Raw genomic sequence first — 20,853 nt, forward strand, 5'->3', positions numbered from 1 at the left:
AAGAGACACTTGTATGATGTAGGAAGCTTTAAACCTTAAAGAGGTATAAAACCCGGACATAATATTCAATAAAAACATGTTTTCCTACTTTTTATATGCCATACGGTTTTTATATTTGCATTTGTGCAGAAGTATTATTATTCATTTAGAAATTATACGTTCCCAAAGTACACTTTTTTTTTGCTCTAAAAGCTGACTTTGCATTTTACTCATAAGAACTGCTTTATTCATCTTCTAACGTAAGTGAAATGCTTTCAGATTGTCTCACTGTCTTCAGGAGAGTTTGCAGTGTCAGAGAAGTGTTTGTTTACATTCCTCACTTGATACAATTAAACACCAGATAACATTATCTCTAGTTTGGATGCGTCCAGCTTTCTCTGCAGTGGAGCTTCTAAGGCCTGTGTTTAACCCTTTGAATGCTGTTCTAGTAAAAAAAAAAAATGCTGGTTGTACATAATATGATGTAATAATCTTAGAGCAAGGAAGAAATGCTGGGTTTCAGTTTTCTTTAATATGAGGGTTCCTGGTGGATCACACGATTCCCTATCTGTATTCAGAACTGGTGCTACCATGGGGCAAACTGGGCATTTGTGCTCCCTAGAGCTTCTGCAAAGTTTTTGGGCAGCATGGCAACTTACCTGTCCTGGTGGGCATATGCTGCTAAGTCTATGTGCTCTCATATTCATTCTCAGGTGAGTCGCTCTGGTTCCAAAAACTTTACAAAGGCCTGCAGAGCACAGAAAAGTTGGAAGGCAGCACAGTGGCGTAGTGGCTAGCACTCTTGCATTGCAGCGCTGGGTCCCTGGTTCGAAGCCCAGCCAGGTCAACATCTGCAAGGAGTTTGTATGTTCTCCCCGTGTCTGCGTGGGTTTCCTCCGGGCACTCTGGTTTCCTCCCACATCCCAAAGACATACAGATAAATTAATTGGCTCCCCCCCTAAAATTGACCCTAGGCTACAATACATACACTACACGATACATACATAGACATATGACTCTGGTAGGGATTGGATTGTGAGCTCCATGAGGGACAGTTAGTGAGTAGTCTATATACTCTGTACAGCACTGCGGAAGATGTCAGCGCTATATAAATACTAAATAATAATAAGGGGGGGGGGGGGTAGACCTTGCGGTGAAAGGGAGGTACATTTATTACCATGGAGGGAAGGGATGGGCAGATGTCAGGGGGACTCCCAGGTTACTTATGCCCTGGGGTCCTATTCTAACTACAACCAGCCCTGTCTGTATTACATGCTGTAGTATGTAGATATGTACTATGTACTGCCCTACGAAAGATGTTGTCACTATTTATATAAATAATAATATTCTGCAGCCTCAGTTACTGTATTTCAGACATGTAGCCCACTGTGTTGCAGTGAAGTAGGAGCTGTGTGTTAATCATATTGAGGTCTGGAGAATAAACTTCTTTTTTATTATTCTTTCCTGGAAATCTTGACAACTCGCTCTTTACATAACAACGATAGAGAGAGACGGTTGTTCATACTTGATAAACGTCACTTGTGCTTTTTCATGCTTAATTGTGGTAATGAACCTCAAATGAGGGCAGGAAATGAGGACGGATGGGCAGTGTAAACAGGAGAAGTGTGCTGCTGTATTTCTGTGTGCTCTGTCCGTGGTGCTGAACCTCATAGCTGGAAATGAGTGCTGCTGCATTGCTGTGTGCTCTGTCCATGGTGCTGAATCTCATAGCTGGGAATGAGTGCTGCTGCATTGCTGTGTGCTCTGTCCATGGTGCTGAACTTCATAGCTGGGAATGAGTGCTGCTGCATTGCTCTGTGCTCTGTCCGTGGTGCTGAACCTCATAGCAGGGAATGAGTGCTGCTGCATTGCTCTGTGCTCTGTCCGTGGTGCTGAACCTCATAGCAGGGAATGAGTGCTGCTGCATTGCTCTGTGCTCTGTCCATGGTGCTGAACCTCATAGCTGGGAATGAGTGCTGCTGCATTGCTGTGTGCTCTGTCCATGGTGCTGAACCTCATAGCTGGGAATGAGTGCTGCTGCATTGCTGTGTGCTCTGTCCATGGTGCTGAACCTCATAGCTGGGAATGAGTGCTGCTGAATTGCTATGTGCTCTGTCCATGGTGCTGAACCTCATAGCTGGGAATGAGTGCTGCTGCATTGTTGTGTGCTCTGTCCATGGTGCTGAACCTCATAGCTGGGAATGAGTGCTGTTGCATTGCTGTGTGCTCTGTCCATGGTGTTGAGCCTCATAGCTGGGAATGAGTGCTGCTGCATTGCTGTGTGCTCTGTCCGTGGTGCTGAACCTCATAGCTGGGAATGAGTGCTGCTGCATTGTTGTGTGCTCTGTCTATGGTGCTTGTAAGAATCTATACGTTGGTTGCTATTGGCAACAACACTCCACCTTCCTTCGGCACCATATCACAGGAAGTGTGATAACTTGACTCTCATCACAGCAAGCAACATAGGAGATAGAACTTCTTAGACATCATCAAAGTCTCAGGAGTTTATTCAGTAAACCGATATACAGATGCTTATCTCTACACAGCACAGTGGGAGACATGGCAGCGCTTTCAAACAAAACTTATACCTGAATGGTTTATCTGCGTTGATGTGCAGAGCTCCAATAACTGGACTACATTACACAACGGGCACTAACTACAGGCAAAGGGGGGTGTTAGCTTCAGTTATAATGTGTGCACAAATTATTACCTAATAGACTTCCCTACGGTGGTGACCCACCTCCTCGGGGAAGACCTAACACTTTTCTAACAATACAAACATAATCCTCGTGCTGCTTATCAAATAAATGGTATACACATTTCATAAACAAACAGACAAAAAAGTGACAGTCCTCAAGGATGCACCTAAAATGTAAGCCTACAGAGGCAATGGAGAGCCCCTCTGGAACTAAATACATGCATTGAATACAAATCAGATGCAAATTATGTGCTAATTCTAATAAAAAAAATTGAAAATGGATGTGAAGCAGTGAATGCAGCCAGCAACTTTTTTGTCTGTTTGTTTATGAAATGTGTATACCATTTATTCTATAAGCAGCACAAGGATTATGTTTTTACCGTTAGATTAGTGTTAGGTCTTCCCCGAGGGGAGTACGTCATCGCCGTGGGGAAATCTATTAGGTCATAATTTGTGCACACATTATCACTGAAGCTAACACCCCCCTTTGCCTGTAGTAAGTTGTGTAATGTAGTCCAGTTATTGGAGCTCTGCACATCAATGCAGATAAATCATTGAAGTATAAGTTTTGTTTGAAAGCACTGCCATGTCTCCCACTGTGCAAATTGAATGTAAGTATACTTATGGCTAGTTGCATTCACTGCTTCACATCCACTTTCAAATGTTTAGATTAGAATTAGCACATAATTTGCATCTGATTTGTATTCAAGGCATGTATTTAGTTCCAGAGGGGCTCTGCATTGCCTCTGTAGGCTTACATTTCAGGTGCATCCTTGAGCACTGTCACTTTTTTGTCTGTTTATCTCTACACAGCGAAGCAATTGTTCTGTAGTAAGTCCTCTTTGCGTTACAGCTCTTGGTTCCATTGCATGGCAACCAGGTTTTCTCTTATGTTACATCTATACTACGTGGCACTTCGGACTATATACAGCATACAGTTAGATACTATGACAATACATTACAAAAAGAGTAAAGGGTGGGAGTCATCAGCCAGATGTCAGAAGTCAGAAGCAGCAGAAGAAGTAGCCCCCCTCAGGAGCTCATTACCTCTTCTTATACTAAACTCTAAAGAGTTAAATGTGAAATCATCTGAGCAGGGACGGATCACTAACTCATCGCCTGCTATTAGCTAATGCTGGGTACACACTATGAGATTTTCCTTCCTGAGATTTACTGTCAGATTCATTATTTCCAAGATGTTCGATTTGCTTTTCGATCGTTTTCCGAGCACTTCAATTGGAAATTGATCGGAAAATGCTCGGAAAACGATCGAAAAGCAAATCGAACATGTTGGAAATAATCAATCTGACAGTAAATCGACCAGAAAATCTCATAGTGTGTACCCAGCATAAGACCCCGTGATGGGCGCATGGCCTCGAAAGTCCCATGTTCCAGGCACCTGTCATCTTGTTCTGAGGAATAACTTCTACTGTACTTGGCTTGATGTTTACAGAACAAGACTGCCTATCTGTCTGTACATCGCGTAGCCTTCCTTGTACAGTCCGAACCACACTGTTCTTCAGTGCTTCTAGAAATCCTCTTTAAAGCTATACTCTGAAAATCAAGTCTTTTAACTAACCTCCGTTAAAGTAACTGAGGCCTACGAATTCATTCATATAATACTTAAATTCTAACAGTGCTGAACCTCATAGCTGGGAATGAGTGCTGCTGCATTGCTGTGTGCTCTGACCATGTTGCTGAACCTCATAGCTGGGAATGAGTGCTGCTGTATTGCTGTGTGCTCTGTCCATGGTGCTGAACCTCATAGCTGGGAATGAGTGCTGCTGTAGAGCTGTGTGCTCTGTCCTATTCTCCCCAGGAATTGGTGGCTCTGTAATAAACAGCAGAATTCCTTTATCAGCAATGTGATTCGGTCAGGGAATGTACAACCGTTCATAAATGCCTGCCCCCCGGGGAAATTATACTAAAGTCATTCTGCACACAACATGCTCTGCAGGAATTTATATAGCTCATAGAACCATTCAGATGGGTGCTTGTACCTGAAAAGACTATATTGTATTGCAAGGGTTCCCAAACACCGGTCCGCGGCCCATTTGAAGCCAGTCCACAGGTCTGGCCTCTTGCCCTCCTCCCCCGTGGCCACCGCTGTTACCTTAGCTGGTGACTGCTTCCTCTTTTATATTGCGCGGTCGGCCCCTATCCTCGATGCCCAGTCTTCTTCTTTCATAGCAGTGTGTCCCATGGCTGCTGTGATGAGGCAGAAGAAGGAGAGCGGCTTCCTGTAGCGGCTTCCTGTAGCGGCGATGTATATTGCGTTACCATGGGAACCACTGCCCTGCTTCCTGCCTCTTCACAGCAGCTGGGGGACAAGCTGCTGTGAAAAAAGAAGACTGGGCATGGAGGAGAGGGGCTGACCATCCTAAAGAGGAAGCGGCCGCCACCTACCATAACACGGTGGCGGCCGCCTGGGGAAGGGGAGCCTGGCAGTTATTATACTACCTATACTGGGTCAAGTATACTCCCTATACTGGGGCAACTATACCCTATAGTGGTACATGGCTACCTATATACTCCAAATCGTTTTGCAGCCACACCCGATGCTCTTTTTCCAGTTTGGTCTAGATATCGGTCCCCGGGTCAAAAAAGGTTGGAGACCCCTGTTGTATTGGACAGATGTTTTTCAATATACCTATTTAAATTAATTATACTTTTAGTCTAACTTGGAGAAAAAGAAGTGTTACTCCTATTGTCATCTGCCAACCAAGATTTGATAATTATGATCCAATCTCCTAGAGATTGATGCCGCAAATGGCCGTCCAATCTTAATTTCGATTGATTTTCTGGATGAAATTGATAGAATCTTCTGGTTGCACAGGCTGTAATGATCTCGCTTGAAAAGGGGTGGTCAGGTGCGTGGCGGTAACAGCGGCAGATCTCTTTTTTTTTATTTTTTATTTTTTGTTCACACTCATTGAAAATGTGCTCCCTTGGAAAATGTTGCATTGGAGCTCACACTCTTTGTCCACCAGTGCACTTCACTTTTTCTATCGTCCCCAGGGTGCCTGTGTTCTGTGACCCAATGTATGTGCCACTGGGTCACAGAGTACAGGCAGCAAAGGAAAAGGCTTGATATCCACCTGGATTTTGCAGTATTAGCTTATTTTATTTGTACCCTAGCCACAACTTAGCACAATGTTTAGGCACACAGGCCTTTGTCAAATGCTGACTCACCCATCAAATGACATCAGTTTTATACATTAACATTAACACACTCCAACATGCAAAGCAGGGGGCGGGCAGAAGACCCTTAAAGGAGAGGTACACTAATCCTGTAGTCAGGGATCACTGAGTAGCATCATAAGAAGCTGTACCAGAGATGAGTAATAATAGACTTATAATAAATATCTGGGGCTCCCTCCAGCCCCTCTGCACTGATCGCTCCCACGCTGTCTTTTTCTGCGTCCTCATTCTCCCATTAGCAGCCCATACGTTTGGAAAGTTGGGGCCAGTAGCGGCACGAGCAGTACGGCTGCATGCGCCCCGTCTCGCTCCCGCAGCAGGGAGTTTTCAGCGCAGGTGCAGAGCACTCCGAGCCATGGAGGCATGCGGCCAGGCTGCGCATGCGCAGTGCGCCCAGACTGGCCAAGCTATCGGGGCTTCTAACAGGACAACGAGGAAGCTGAGAAAGGCACCGTGGTAGCCAGTGGCGTAGCTAAGGAGCTGTGGGCCCTGATGCAAGTTTTACAATGGGGCCCCTCAAGCACTCTATACATAACAACTGATACGGTGCACCAAAACCTGCCAATGTCAACTACAGTCTCATAGGTGCAAGAAGGGGATGGGGACAGTTTGTTAATGGTTACCACTATTCAAAGTATCTATAGAAGTGATTATTATGAGCACAGGACCAATATAGAGCTAATACTGTATTTGAGGGAGGGACCTCTGGGGCCCCTCTGGCCCAAGGGCCCCGATGCGGTCGCAACCTCTGCAACCCTTATTGCTACGCCCCTGGTGGTAGCAATCCCTGCAGAGGGGGCTGGAGAAAGCCCTAGGTATGTATAAATATTTTAATATTACTCTTCTCAGGGTCACTTTACAGTCCTCATCCACATATGCTATTGCTCTGTTGTTATTGCCTGATGAAGCGGGATCAAACCTGCGAAACACGTTGCATATTTGGAGTTCATAAATAAAATATATTGACTGTCTTTACTACAGTCGTTGTGTGTCTACTTGGAGGAGGTTAATCCACCACTACCGCCTCTATTTACCAAGAATTTGTTTTTTAAGCACATTTAGCTTCCTTTTATCCTTTTGGTGCCTCTGTCCTCCTGCATAAACAATGCAGAGAGCCTGGCTGTCCTGCTGATCCTTTTCCTCTAATACTTTTAGCCATAGAGCCTGAACAAGATGAAATTGGTATTGTTTAAAAGGAAATCAATATGGCAGCCTCCCTATCCCTCTCACTTCAGGTCTCTTTTTAATCAAATTGAAATGCATCTTTGGTCTGCTTAGACCAGCTGAGCATACTCAGGATGTTTTTCGTCAGAGCGGTCCTGATGTTCTATCCTTGAGAGACACCCTGGTGAAGAAAAGAAATCAATTCTCGCTGAAGTGGTTGATCTTCTTATACAGAAGGTGCTAGATGATATTTGTGCCATTTAACAAGCCACTTTGTCTCACACATGACCTATATGTAGGTGTAATTTGACAAGACAGGAGAGAAATGCTCTTAATGAATTGAAGTTCAATAGGTCCATAATCGTAATGAAGCCTGCTGATTAAGGGAGGGAGCTGTGGTTGTTATGGGCAGATCTATAGACTGAGAAGAAGCACTGAGACAACTAATGAAAGTACCTCAGAGAGTCGGTCTGCTTTCACTTTATGAGATAAGGAGACTCATTCAGAATGGGCGTTATAACAATTGTTATGTTGGTGGATTACTTGCTGCCTTGGCACTGGATGTAGCGTGCATCCAATAAAGGTGCATGGAAATTTGGGTGCCCAGTAATGCCGATACTAATATATCAGTATTTAATACCGATATTTTAGTATGACCAAACCTAACCCTACTCTCACACAGAACTAACTTCCCCTGACGACTAACCCTTAAGTCCACACCCCACAAACTACCTACCTAATGCCTAAACCTTAAACCCCCCCCCCCCCCCCCCACACACACACACAAACTCACACCCTGCCTAATGCCTAAACACCCCCCCTCCCCCCCGCACACTAGCTACTTAAGGGCTCATTTCTCCTAGCCGCGGTGTGATGCAATGATCGCATCCGCAGTAAGGAAAAAAAAGCTAATTTTTGTGCGCTGTCATAGGCATTTATCGGCAAAATATCAGCATTTGGGCGCACGAGTTGCCCAATATATAGCAGGTGCTGTACCAGCACTTGCTTTTTATCTGGCGCCCAAGTTTCAGCTCCGTCATCCAATTGTCTTAACATGCCTGGCCTCCTCCTCTCTCTTTCCCCCTTCCTCCCTGCAGAGTCGCGAGCGGGCGATTAGCGGGGGTTAACTCGCCTACATAGTGCTTTCTGCATTGCGTCTCCATAGTGGCGCATGTCACATGACGTGCCAGCGTACCACATGCTTGCAGCCAGCAGGTAATACGCTACCTTGTCATGTGATTCGTGTCACGTGATGTCCTGTTACTATGGAGATGTGACGCAGGAAGTGCTATGTAGGTGAGTTAGCCCCCGCTAATCGCCCGCCCGCGACTCTGCAGGGAGGGAGGGGGGAAAGAGAGGATGGATGTACAATGCATGTGGGCCATAGTTTGCCCAGCGCTGGTCTAGTTCTATATTCTTAAATGATGTGTGATGGCTTTCTTGCTGAAAGGAACATGACTGAGTTGAGATGGTCAGTGAGGTTCTACAGATTTTGCCTTGCATGCAATTTTAATGCATATTGTGTGTTGCTTGAAAATGGGACATTGAAATGAACTTCCTGACGATTTATGCTTGGCCCAAATCCAAGCAGCATAGAATTTGCATCTAATTTGTATGCAAGGTGGAATTATAAACTTCTCATTCTCCACCCCTGACTCGAGTTACCCCACTTGTGGGAGTCATGGACAGACAATCTGTTTTCCCCATTCCTCCCCCACATAAATCAAAAACGAGCGCCCGAAAATTTGGCTGCCCAGGAAAGCCAATAAATTTACTGATATTCTATTATTACATTGCAAAATATGATAGTAAAATATTGGTATTAAATACTGATATTTTACTACAGCTAAACCTAAGCCTACTCTCACAGAACCCTCCCTCTACTGATGCCTAATCCTAACCACCACCCCTCCCATCCCCCATGACTAACCTAACGACTCACCACAGCTAACCTTTACCGTTTTATCCTCCGTGGCTAAACTTAACTGTCCCCGCCACCGCAATAAAGAGAAACCCTCCGAGAATGTTAGTTTTGGGCACTGGCATAGGCTCTCATTGAATTATTGGTAATGGCCATGGGCACCCAAATTGACCCTCGTTACTGATAATTCAATGGGAGTCTATGGTGGCACCCAAACTTCCGCCACTAGCAGTCCCCCAAATTTCCTGTTTCCCCTCCACGCCCTGATAACCGAAGGACCCTCAGGAGATGTTTCTGACAAAAGTCTGACAAGAATCGCTCCATGCTTATTTTAGGGTGTGTGATTCAGACACTACTGATGCCAGAATGATCATCAGGACAGCCAGGCAACTGGTATTGTTTAAAAGCAAATAAATATGGCCGCCTCTATATTTTGCTTTAGGGTTCCTTTAACATCAGTACAGGAGTTCATTTATTGTCATCTCTCCCTCTGTCTGACACATACTATAAACTTTGAGAAAAGAAAGGACACTGTGAGACATGCCCCTGCCACACCCCTGTCACACCTCTAACCACAATCCTCATCATGCATGCCACACCACTGTCACACCTCTAACCACGCCCCCACCACAACCCTCATCATGCATGCCACACCCCTGTCATACCTCTAACCACGCACCCCACCAGATCTCTCATGCATGCCACACCCCTGTCACACCTCTAACCACGCCCCCACCACACCCCTCATCATGCCTGCCACAAAGAGTTTCCAAAGATTTTTTTATCGTTCTAACCACACTGGCCCTTTCTATCATCATTACTTCTTCTGAAAATAAGAAATACAGTATATCCATTTAAATGATGGGAATAGAGTTAATAATCAATTAAACACATTTTTTGTAGAAAAAAATACATATATTTACACAGATCTGTGCATGAGTCCTGAAAAAGGGCCAAATCAAGAAGTAGAGAGAGAGACAGAAACAGGTCTGGAGCTAGCACGCTCCTTCGGCCTGCAGTATCAACCGAGATCTATAAAATACTTAGGCATAAATCTGCCCATTGATCCCCTCAAATTGTACAACCAAAACTATCCCTCAATGATAAGGAAGCTATCTAATGACCTTGAAACTTGGAATAACTATCCAATCTCGCTCTTGGGTAGGGTCACTTCAGTCAGGATGACATTATTGCCACGTATCCTTTATCTATTTCGAGTATTGCCTATCACTGTTAAGAAAGGAGCACTGGGACGACTTCAGAAACAAATCCAGCAATTTATTTGGCGAAAGCGTAAGGCACGTATCAAATATGCAACCTTGGCAAGACCTCGGGACATGGGAGGCCTGAATGCCCCGATTCTACTAAATTATTATTATGCTGCCCAGTTGTCTCAGCTTGCAGCAGCAAATTCATCCTTTACCTTGCCTATATGGGTGGAAATAGAGTCGGGACTTCTTGGTCCTTCATCTCTCACAGGTTTGATGTGGTCTAGGACAATACACACCAATATAATTAGGAAAAGGCTCCGGTTGCAGCTCACTCATTGGGAGTTTGGTCTAAGCTGAGATACACGCATGCACTACAGTCACCAACCTCGTGTATGACTAACATATTTAGAAATCCGGATTTCCCAAAAGGCCTTCAAACTCATAGGTTCAGATGGTGGGTCTCAAGGGGATACACCACTCTGGGTAAATTTATGTCCCACTTTAAATTAGCTTCTCCCGCACAATTTAGTAAAGATAATAATGTCCCATATGAGGAAATGGATAACTTGGTTCTCATATTTAACTATCTACAATCCTTGGACAGAGAGGGGGAGATTTTGATCTATACCCCATTTGAAGTAAGGTGCAAAAATCGTGCCATGGATAAGGGCCTTGTTTCAGAACTGTACACAACAATATGCCACACAAATATAACTCCTAAATTAAAGGTACATGAAAATTGGGAACATGATTGCAATATTTCCCTCTCTGAAGCGAGATGGGCCCTTTGCTGCTCAATCCTTACGAGAGACTCACTATTTTATTCATCTATAGAAACGTCTCTAAAGTTATTCCATAGAATATACTTCACTCCCTCCAGGCTACACCAATTTTATCATGATACCTCTGAACTTTGTTTTAGACACTGTCATGAGAAAGGAGATCTTTGGCATGTATGGTGGGAGTGTCCCACAGCGCAACATTATTGGAAGGCAATTTGGAATAAGTTATGTTTAATGTTAGGTAAACCGATTCCTTTGGACTCATTAGTTGCTCTCCTGGGGAATAGGCCTGTGTTACACCCCACTCATAAACTCATTCAATTTGTGATGGCACAAGTCAAAAGACATCTTGCTTCACACTGGAAGCAACCCCTTCTGTCCGTGGAAGATGTGTTCAGGGACCTTAATAAAACAATGCTCTCGGAACACATTAGAGCCAAGATTTTTGATAGACTAGAAAATGTCTTCAAAATATGGGACCAATGGATACTATATCAAGACAATGCAGGCTTAAGGTATACTCTTCATACATTTTAGTTCCCCTGACAATAACCATCCCCTTTCGAGAAATGAGCTGGCTTTGGCGGCCTGGGTTGGGCGTGGTTCCTCTCTCCATTATTGATGGAAATGGTGGTATGTGAAGATAATAAGCGTATTTCTCACCGTCTATTCCCCTTACCTTTTTCCCAGTTCTTTCCCTTTTACCCGTAGGACTGATCCATCGGCATGATGTGGCTTTGACCACCCATGGACCGTTCTTCATCCCTCCCACTCCCCCACCCCTCCCCCTCATACCTCCCTTTTCCTTCCTAATCATTCCCTCTTCCCCTCCCCCCAAACCATAGCTATTCTGAGAATGTGGTTGTTCTCTTTTGAAGTCTTTGTGAAACTTTTGATAACTTGACCACACTGTTATGCAAACTTATACTGATGTTTTATCTAGCATTACCCCATGTGTGGGGATATATTGTTTTTACCTCATTGTATAATTGAGTTATCATCAATAAAAACCCTTGAAACGAGAAAGAGAGACAGAGTGATTTGGTTCTCAAGGAGGGACTGTCCCTCTGAAAAAGAGTTTGTTTTTTTTTTTTTCCTTTTGGTGATTCTTGTAAGGGCCAAGAATACCAAGGTGAGAAGTAGGAAGAGACCGGGAGCCCAATGGTGCAGTATCGTAGGTGAGAAGGAGGGAGGGACCGGGAGCCCAATGGTGTAGTATCGTAGGTGAGAAGGAGGGAGAGACCGGGAGCCCAATGGTGCAATATCGTAGGTGAGAAGGAGGGAGAGACTGGGAGCCCAATGGTGCAGTATCGTAGGTGAGAAGTAGGGAGAGACCGGGAGCCCAATGGTGCAGTATCATAGGTGAGAAGGAGGGAGAGACCGGGAGCCCAATGGTGCAGTATCATAGGTGAGAAGGAGGGAGAGACCGGGAGCCCAATGGTGCAGTATCATAGGTGAGAAGGAGGGAGAGACCGGGAGCCCAATGGTGCAATATCGTAGGTGAGAAGTAGGGAGAGGCCGGGAGCCCAATGGTGCAGTATCGTAGGTGAGAAGTGGGGAGATACTGGGAGCCCAATGGTGCAGTATCGTAGGTGAGAAGGAAGGAGAGACCAGGACCCCAATGGTGCAGTATCATAGGTGAGAAGGAGGGAGAGACCGGGAGCCCAATGGTGCAGTATCATAGGTGAGAAGGAGGGAGAGACCGGGAGCCCAATGGTGCAGTATCATAGGTGAGAAGGAGGGAGAGACCGGGAGCCCAATGGTGCAGTATCGTACGTGAGAAGTAGGGAGATACTGGGAGCCCAATGGTGCAGTATCGTAGGTGAGAAGGGAGAGACCAGGAGCCCAATGGTGCAGTATTGTAGGTAAGAAGTAGGGGGAGACCAGGAGCCCAATGGTGCAGTATCGTAGGTGAGAAGTAGGGAGAGCCCGGGAGCCCAATGGTGCAGTATCGTAGGTGAGAAGGAGGGAGAGACCGGGAGCCCAATGGTGCAGTATCGTAGGTGAGAAGTAGGGAGAGCCCAGGAGCCCAATGGTGCAGTATCATAGGTGAGAAGTAGGGAGAGACCGGGAGCCCAATGGTGCAGTATCGTAGGTGAGAAGGAGGGAGGGACCGGGAGCCCAATGGTGTAGTATCATAGGTGAGAAGGAGGGAGAGACCGGGAGCCCAATGGTGTAGTATCGTAGGTGAGAAGTAGGGAGAGACCGGGAGCCCAATGGTGCAGTATCGTAGGTGAGAAGGAGGGAAGGACCGGGAGCCCAATGGTGTAGTATCATAGGTGAGAAGAAGGGAGAGCCCAGGAGCCCAATGGTGCAGTATCGTAGGTGAGAAGTAGGGAGAGACCGGGAGCCCAATGGTGCAGTATCGTAGGTGAGAAGTAGGGAGAGACCGGGAGCCCAATGGTGCAGTATCGTAGGTGAGAAGTAGGGAGAGACCGGGAGCCCAATGGTGCAGTATCGTAGGTGAGAAGTAGGGAGAGACCGGGAGCCCAATGGTGCAGTATCGTAGGTGAGAAGTAGGGAGAGACCGGGAGCCCAATGGTGTAGTATCATAGGTGAGAAGAAGGGAGAGACCAGGAGCCCAATGGTGCAGTATCGTAGGTGAGAAGTAGGGAGATACCGGGAGCCCAATGGTGCAGTATCGTAGGTGAGAAGTAGGGAGAGACCGGGAGCCCAATGGTGCAGTATCGTAGGTGAGGAGGGAGGGACCGGAAGCCCAGGGTTCAGTATTGTTCCTAGGTGAGAAGTAGGGAGAGACCGGGAGCCCAATCCCCTATGCTATCAAGGCATTTTGTATTGACCTGAGGAAGCGGGCCATGACCCGTGAAACACGTTGTCAGATTGCTTTTTGTATAAAAACTTTTTTTCCAGTTGAACTGGTGTCTATATCTTCTGGAGAGGTAAGCAATTACCTCACTTTATTATTATATCATTTTGTTTTTTATTTGCATTTAAAAATACCAAAATAGAACATGCATCCTACCCACTCTGAAAAGGGACAATTGGGAGCTATGGTGATGTGAGGTCTTTGTCTGTATCTGTCTGGTAGAACTTGCACAGAACTGTCCCCTTGCAGTATATGACGAGATCTCGTACCTATGTTTCCATGTTTCCTAAGTAACACCAGCAGTCCTCCTCCAAACGCTGCGTCCGTAATTCACGGCATAGCAGATGGTGCCCAGGAGATGGCTGAAGCCGTAAAAGTATAGAAATGATCAGCGGTAATGACATTTACTAATCACTAAAACACACACTGTTAATGAAAGATTAGCGCTGTATGGAGGACAGATTGTTGTCTGGCTCAGCGGCGTGGCTGTGACTTCGTCCGCACAGATAAATCTAATTACTTCCCAATGTGACAGCGCCGTACTCACTGCAAAGATGGATGCCGATATAATTTGTTAATCTTGGAAAGAAGAGAATGTGTGAAGATAAGGAAGCAGTAGAAGAAAATACGGGAGAGATGCAAAAAAAGTAAAGCACATTTAAAGTTCACATCCTGGAATTTTTGCAGATCAGAAAAGAAGAATAGGGGGACTGTGCCAACATGGGTGGATTTCTGGCAAGGCCACTTTGGCCATGGCCTAGAGCACCAGATAAACAAGGGGCGGGCTGCAGGCAGTGGGCTTCATTTGCAGATTAGTGGTTTTGACTCTTATTATCCACTTAGAGCACCCAATTTGACCTGAGGAAGCGGCTTAAGCCGCAAAACACGTTGTCTGAAGTGCTGATCATTATTAAATATTTATAATCTTTTACTAAATGGGTGTCTACTTATTAAGGTAGGCAAGATTTTTTCTACACATTTTTTTATGACGAAAGAAAATACATATACACATTTAGGGATAGGGATCCTCCTATTCCTCTAGTACCTTGTTTTTCGCCCCCCCCCCCCCCCCATTGTGGGGTCCTTCTACTTCCCCTAGTGAAGTGAAGCCTTTTTAAGGAGCAGCGACCATCTTTTTTAAAGACCGAGTGAGGACGGGACTTCCTCACACGAGTGGTTGCCTCATTGAGCAACCAATACTTGTGAATATATTTACTCTTACCCTAGCCAACTGACCTTCGATAATACACCAGAGCGGGCTACCGTTGTCCCTGTGCTTTCTGTCCTTGTTTCTACAGTGCCCAATTTGCAGGTTAAGTGTCCAAACAAATGAAAGGGGTCAGGCCAACAAATCTATTCATACCAGTCAGCACGGTTTGTGCCAGCAAAAAAAATGAGGGGGGGGGGGGGGAGGAGAGAGGTGGTAGGATACTGCTTGGTTTGGGGCCGCTGGAAATAGTGAGCCTTGGGGCGATAAGAAGTACAAATCTGGCCCTCACTCCCCTGTACAAAGCCATCAGCTGACTCCGCCCACCTCCTCCCTCTGCTTTTGACAGACCAACTTTCTGTTCTGTGTGTAACAAATCCTTTAACCCTTCCACACCCTGTCCAGGAGTTACTGTATAGAAACAATGATTACCTCTCATTCCCACTCTTTAGGTAAATATCTCTTGTTGAAGTGCGTGTTCCCTTTAACCCTTTCAGTGCTTGGTTTGGATTTCCATAAATATACCTCCTAACTTTTTGAGATAAAAAAAAAGGAACATTTAAGCCACACCCTTGACACGCCCCTAAACATGCCCTTGGCACACACATACCATAAAGATTTCATAAGAAGAATATGTTGCTTTATCATTCAAACCACACCGGTGCTTTCTATCCTGGTTCATTTTCCTTCGTATTAACCCCCTTGGCGGTATGATTCTTTCCGGATTTTAGGGTCTAAAAGTGGTAGAATTTTTTTGGACCCTTTCAGACCCTAAAACCTGGAAAAGCCCCAGCAATCACTCACCTCCCTGGCTCCAGCGCTGCAGTTATGCCTCCATCCTCCGGGGTGGCGCTGCAACTATAAAGTGAGATTGCCGGCTGTCGTCATGACGACAGCCGGCGATCTCACCAGGAGGAAGCAAAGCCCCGGAGGAGAGGAAGGAGAATGGCCTCTGACGTCGGGATCCCTGGGAGTTATGTAGAAATGCTGCCGCTGCGCACATTGTTCTGCAAAGAGCTTCCGGCGGCTACCCCGAGCAGAGGTCGGGATTACGGCTCTGAGCTGCAGTTTTCCGCCCCAACCCTAGCTCGGGGTTCCCGCCAAAGAGGTTAAGATTTGAAAATACGAAATAGATCAATGTAAAGGACGGGAATAAAGTTTAGAGTCAATTATACACATTTTTAGAATAGAAAAAAACACATATTTCCATAGATCTGTACATCAGTCCTGAAAGAGGGACAAATGAGGGATAGCGAGGAACAGAGGGACTGGGTTCCCAAAGAGGGACTGACTCTACAAAAGTTTAGAGCAATACCATAAAACTGTAATGACATTTTTTTCCATAAAGATTATCTAATCTGTGGCTAATCTTTTAGAGCAGGGAGATATCAAGTTTAGTTCCACCGTTTTCAGCAGTGCTATTGGATCACTGACAACGCTAATACAATTGATACAAGAGCTGATACAAGAGTGATTGCACTCTAATATAAGAGATAGGAGTGCTGCACAATCGATTGTGAATCACTTTTCAAAAGCGATTTTGCAATCACTTTTCAAGTTTAAAGAGTGTCAACTACTGTATTTGCCAGATCTCCCGATGCACGGTTTCCGATGTGTAGCGCCGCCCCCTAGCACAAAAGGTCATTTGCGCTTCTCTAATTGGAGATATAGAAGCGCCTATGACCTCTTGTGTTAGGGGGTGGGGCTGCGTACCAGAAGCTGGCAGAAACTAACATTGTGGGCCCTGGTAAATATTTAAAACTTTATTTCTACAGGTTAAAAAACCCCACTGATCAGAAATGTTTTTAAAGAGTACCTAAAGTGAAAATACACATAACCTGTAATGGCGAATAATTGGGGGGGAGTGGGGGGAAATACTCACCTGTCCTGACGTCATCCATCCAGGCAGGTGATTGCTCTGCTTCCACGTGAGAATGAGCCCGGGCAATTTTTTTTTAAAGGGCTCTGTGCACGCCCAGCCATCCTGATTGGTGGCTGCCGAGCTGGGGGCGGGTTAAAGAGGTTTCCGAATGACTTTCTGCAGTCTTTGGAAACATGGCTTCCACCACACTGCCAAGGAAGGGGGGGCGGAGCTTCTCTCTCTGCCCAAAGATTTCAGGACTGGAAATGTATATAACAGTGATGGCTAACCTTGGCACTCCAGCTGTGGTGGATGTCCCATGAGGCATTGCAATACTCTGACAGCATAACTCGGGGAGGCAGAGGCATGATGGGATTTGTAGTTTTGTCACAGCTGGAGTACAAAGGTTAGCCATCACTGGTATATAACTCTGCAACAACCCCCCCAAACCATCCTTTGTTTTGCTGGAAGTACTCTTTAACCTCCTTGCCGGTTTTCCCGACCTGAGGTTGGGGTTAGAACAAAGAAGCTGTTAGCGGTGATCCCGAGCTCAGGTCGGGGTAGGGAGTGCAGCGCTTTACCTGAAGTTGTGGAGTCCCGCGCGCGATCGGACTCCAGCCTCTCTCCCCGACAGTGTGGGGTATTTCCCTGGCCACCGGGATCCCCATGTCCCCGCTATTCTTCCGGGGACCCGGCAGCCAATCGGAGCGGTGGTGGCAGCGTTACGTCATCGGGGGCGGGCTAATATTTAAAACGAACTTCTCTATATTAGAGATTTATATGAATATTAGCGCCATCTTGTGGTCAAAGAGAAAACTGCAGCGCAGGAGCCCAGGAAGGTAAATTTTTTTATTCTGCTGCAGATCTCCCTGCCAGAATGATTTTTTTCAGGTTTTAGGGTCTGAAAGAGTGGAAAAAAATTGCACCTCTTTTAGACCCTAAAATCTGGAAAGAATCAGAACGGCAAGGAGGTTAACAGCAGTATATTGTACAGCACTTCTAAAAGCCACACAAATTGCGTTGGTAATCGCTCTGGGTATCACTGCATAAAGGGCTTGTGCAATAGCAAGCGCAGCAGTGATTCCCAGTGGGCCCCACTTTAGGGATTGTTTAGTAAGCCACCATGATTTTATGCAGAGTGCTCCTTTAATCCCCGTCTCAGCGCAGAGCAGCTCCTGAGCTCTGCAGCGGCTGCCTCTGCTGGATGATTTGGGGGTGTTATCAGCCTGTTTCTGAGTCCTGGATACACACAGTGTGACTTATAGCTCCAGCAATAATAGAAATGTTCCCTGTCTAGACCAACTTATCTCTGTCTCCCCTCGCAGGCAAGTTATTGGCACCATGCCGCAGTGCTTTTACCACGGAGGCTCTGCTCAGATCGCCTGATATTTCGGAACAGAACTTTTGTAATTCTATTACGGCATTGCCTCATCTGATCTCTAAATCAGGAGTGGTGATTTATAATGTTACACGTGAAAATAGCTTAATCTTATCAAGAGTCCTCAGTTCTTTATCTATCATCTATAGGCAGCTCTTAGAGTCCCTAATCTCTTCCGCTAGTCACAAAACTTTATTTTTAAGCACTAAACACCACGTATTACCTTTGCGGTGTCCCTAGTTAAGCTCCCTGGTGGTATGGTTATTTTCGGGTCAAAAAACGGTCCAATTTTTTTACATGCTTACCGCAGTGAGATCTGCGGCTGCCTTGCACATTACTCACCTCCCTGGGATCCAGTGCTGCAATTCTCCCTCCATCCTCTGGGTGGTGCTGTACCCATATAGGGAGATCGCCGTCTGTCGTCATGACTACAAATGGCAATCTCACCAGAGGCATCCAGAGCCTCCAAGGACAGGAAGAAGAGTGGTTGCTGGCGCCTGGATCCTGGGGGAGGTGCGTTAGAAACACCGCCACCCTGTGCTGTCTCTAGAGATGGCTCGAACCTCCAGTTTTAGGTTCGTGAACATCGAACACGAACTTCCGCCAAATGTTGCGTTCGCGCAAGCCATGCAAACCGCAATAGACGTCAATGGGCAGGCGAACTTTCAAAACTACAAACACTAATTCTGGTCCCAAAAGTGATGGAAAAGATGTTTCAAGGAGTCTAACACCTGGAAGGGGCATGGCAGAGTGGGATACATGCCAAAAAGCCCCCGGAAAATTCTGGATTTGACTCACAGCAGGGTTTTAAGGGCAGAAATCACATTTCATTGCTAAATTGTAGGCAGAAAAGTGCTTTAAAACATCTTGCTTGTGTATATGTTACGGCCAGAACCCGAAGTGTGGCCAATTCTAGTTCTGGCCGGCCACTTCGGGTTCTGGCCGGCCAATGCGCGAAGTGGCCGCAGCGCAGCGGCCAATGTTGGAAATGGAATGTTTCCTTTTAATATTAATATAGTTTTCCGGCCGTCTCTGGCCAAAATGTAGCAAAACAGTTCGTTCATTGAATGAAATGAAGCTGGCGGCTCCGCCTCCTCTCCTCCGCACCTGCCTCTTCTCTCTCTCTCTCTTCTTCGGGCAGCCGGCGGGGACACGCGTGTCCCCGAGAGTCGTTCGTGGCGCCAGGAAAGCAGAGCGGGGAGGCTGCAGACATTGCTTCTGCCAGCACCCGCTCTGCAGGGACGAACGACAGGATTGCCTGCCGCGACGAACGACTCTGGGGGGGACACGCATGTCCCCCGCTGCCAGTATCGGGGAGAAGAGAGAGAGGCAGGGGCGGAGGAGAGGAGGCGGAGCAGAAGCCGGGCGGCTTCATCCTTCTACATTGCCGCCAGCTTCATTTCATTTAATGAACGAACTGTTTTGCTACATTTTGGCCAGAGACGGCCGGAAAACTACATTCATAATAAAAGGAAACATTCCATTTCTAACATTGGCCGCTGCGCTGCGGCCACTTCGCGCATTGGCCGGCCAGAACCTGAAGTGGCCGGCCAGAACTAGAAGTGGCCACACTTCGGGTTCTGGCCGTAACATATACATCAATCAGGTAGTGTAAGTAGTGTACTGCTTCACACTGACACACCAAACTCACTGTGTAACGCACCGCAAACAGCTGTTTGTGTAGTGATGGCCGTGCTGGACTGGTGTGCACCATGGCGAGAGTGCAGGCCGTAGCGGTTTTCAAGCCCATATGGTCTGGCTGAGGTAGCTCAATGACAAAACAACTGTGACTGATCGAATTTGGTCTGTCCACAATGAAACAATGACCTTATTATCTTAGGTCAGGTGTGCCCCCCCAACACACTGATATAGCTGGTATTGCTTCATTGTGATACGCAAGCCCCTTCATCGCAGCAAGGTAACGATCACGAAGGGGAATTGACACATGTACATGCCTTTTGTTTTGTTGTTGCAGCCGCAGTGCAGCCAGAAAAATTAGGCAGGCAAGTACACGCACCAGAAAAAAATATTGTTTTTTGTTAGAGGCCACTTCTAGCAGCGGCCTTAAAAATTCAGGTATCCGCCTGGAGTCCTGAACCCTGTTGGTAATGGCAGAGAAGGCAGTCAAGCAACCTGCAGGCAGAGATGCTGTGTGGGGACCAACTTAGTCTTGGGGCAGGCAGTCACACGGCATGCAAGCAGAGATGCTGTGTGTGGGGACTGACTTAGTCTTCGGGCAGGACTGACTGTGCTTTGCAGACTAGGTATCCGTGGTCAGATGGACCCTTGACCCAACGCTGTGTGCCAGAGATGACACCACTTGCCTTTCAACATCACTGTACAGTTTGGGTATCGCCTTTTTTGAGAAATAATTGCGGCCTGGTATCTTCCACTGCGGTGTGTGGCTTTGCTTTTGTGTGCTGCTTTTCCTCAGGTGGCCATCCCATTGCAGTTTGAGCTTTTTCATCATGTGCCTTCGTAAGGCAGTTGTCCCTATGCGGGTCTTGCTCTTTCCATGGCTCAATTTTCGGTAGCAGAGAGTACAGATGGCATCGTTCTCATCTGAGGCAGACACACAAAAACATTTCCACGCCGCTGAGCCCTGGAATGATGGCACTTTGGTG

The sequence above is a fragment of the Hyperolius riggenbachi genome, chromosome 11 (assembly GCF_040937935.1).
Source record: "Hyperolius riggenbachi isolate aHypRig1 chromosome 11, aHypRig1.pri, whole genome shotgun sequence".
In the NCBI taxonomy this organism is placed as follows: Eukaryota; Metazoa; Chordata; class Amphibia; order Anura; family Hyperoliidae; genus Hyperolius; species Hyperolius riggenbachi.